Source organism: Pygoscelis adeliae, unplaced genomic scaffold (assembly GCF_000699105.1).
Source record: "Pygoscelis adeliae isolate BGI_AS28 unplaced genomic scaffold, ASM69910v1 Scaffold67, whole genome shotgun sequence".
In the NCBI taxonomy this organism is placed as follows: domain Eukaryota; kingdom Metazoa; phylum Chordata; class Aves; order Sphenisciformes; family Spheniscidae; genus Pygoscelis; species Pygoscelis adeliae.
The window spans coordinates 464,576-466,439 of NW_008825271.1; the positions used below are offsets into that span (position 1 = coordinate 464,576).

General features: G+C 43.5%; 1 protein-coding gene across 1 annotated transcript in view; it reads right to left on the reverse strand.

Moving 5' to 3' along the window:
* The window catches only part of LOC103921745 (melanopsin-like), a 39,230-nt gene extending 38,546 nt beyond the window's left edge, over positions 1-684 (reverse strand). The window contains exon 1 of the mRNA XM_009329756.1: positions 589-684. The gene's annotated coding sequence lies outside the window, so the exon portion shown is untranslated. The remainder of the gene's footprint in view (positions 1-588) is intronic.
* Positions 685-1,864: the final 1,180 nt, after the last annotated feature.

A 1,864-nucleotide genomic window follows, 5' to 3' on the forward strand; every position in this document is an offset into this window, starting at 1 on the left:
CCCCGGGGCTGCGCATCCTCGGGCGGTCGATTCCCCGGGGTCCTGCCTGCCCTGTACCTGCTCCCCGCGGTCCCAGCCAGGCAGCGTGGGCAGCCAGGGATGGAGGGCGGCGTCTGGGATTTCCCTAGCAGCAACTCATGCCCGTGGCCTCTTATTCTTTCTCTGTGAGGAGCCTGGCACTCCCTTCCCCGTAACCCCCCTTAGGTGGCTGAAAACAGCAGCTGGGCCCCCAGCCCGCCACCTCCCCGCCTCTCTAGGCCCGTCAAACTGGGCTCTGGCTTTCTCCTTGCGTGCCCTGTGCTCCATCCCCATGGCCCACAAACCCCCACAGCTAGGTTAGGGTGGCTCTGCCCTGCTGCACGTATGAGCAGCCACATGGCTAAACCCACAGCTGGGTTTCTTGCACGGCTGTCAAGGAACAGGCATTGGGTATAAAACGTAGCCACCTCCCAGCAACTCATCCTGGAGTTACTGAAATTTCATCTGCAGCATATATCTCAACATTCAAGCATCGCCTGTCCCGGGGATGCTTGAATAACTGCAGAAAATAGAGTGAATGGCACCGAATGTGGCACAGGAATTTCTAACCTCACAGAGCCTTGTTGGTGTCACGTTTATAAAGTTGAGGTCTTCAGAGGTGGTGAAACATGATGAAAAGAGCAGGGATCTGATGGCAGGCGTGCTCTTCGAGAGCCTCTTTCTCTTGCACTCTGGCCAGAAAGACACCACAAAAATAGCTGCATTTCTATCCCTGTATTTTTTTCTTCAATGCATTGACAATATTTTCCACATAATTGGTTTCAGTGTTCCCCTTTTAAAAGACATGAATGGAGAGGATTTGTGAGACTGAGCTTTGTCTGAAGAAAAAAAGGCTCAAAGTAGTAGAGAGAGGAGCAGAAACAGCAATTTAAACATGTTATTTAAGGCACTCACATGCCCTCTCCATCTGGGGCATGATAGCAGTCACAGTTTTGCAGGAGAATCTTAAAACTGTTTCTGCCCACAGATTAGCTCTTTTAACTGGTGATTTTAAAGATGATAGAAATTCAGCTACAGTCATAAAACTTACAAGTATGGTGAACATGTACCATATAGATAATCTGTAAATGCTAGAGAATACAGCAGAACTTCCTTAATTGGAGGCCTAGATTTCAAAACAAAGTTTGCTTTGGCATTTAATATCCCAAAGACACGATGGATACGCTATAATAAGATGAATAATGTACCAGAACAGGAAAAAAAAAAAAGTGCTTCAGTGAAAACACAACATGCTGTATTGTATTATAAAAGCCAAAATTATGGTATCATTGTCATACATAAATGTTTAGACATTGGTATTGGATGTTGATCATTATTACTTCATCCTTGGTTTTCATTCCTTATTGAACCATCTTATTTCCATTCAATTATTTGACTTGACAGGTTCTACTTCCCTCCACTGAAGATGCCCAGTAAAAAAAAAGATCAGTATTAGCTGCTGTCTCTTACAGTCAGTTGTACCTCGGCATCTTGATGCTTTATTTTTCAGGTCCACCTGTTGACTTGATCTCTATGATCTGCCGGTTGCAGATAGTTTTGGAAGAAAACTACAGGTCTTTCCATTGCTTTATATGCTCCAAGCGCAAATCCACCAAATGGCATGTACTTTACACATTGTAACAGTCACATAGTTATTTTTTAGTTTGTTCATTGCATCTTTCTATTACCTAAATGATGTGATCCATTAGATTACCTTTGTTGCCCTTAAAAATATTATGTTGATGTTCTAGATGTAGCATGAAGCATAAAGTTTTTGCTTACCTTACAACTTTTTCCATAAACATTGGCTTTCAGAGGAAAATTTATACACAATTTCAGAAGTATT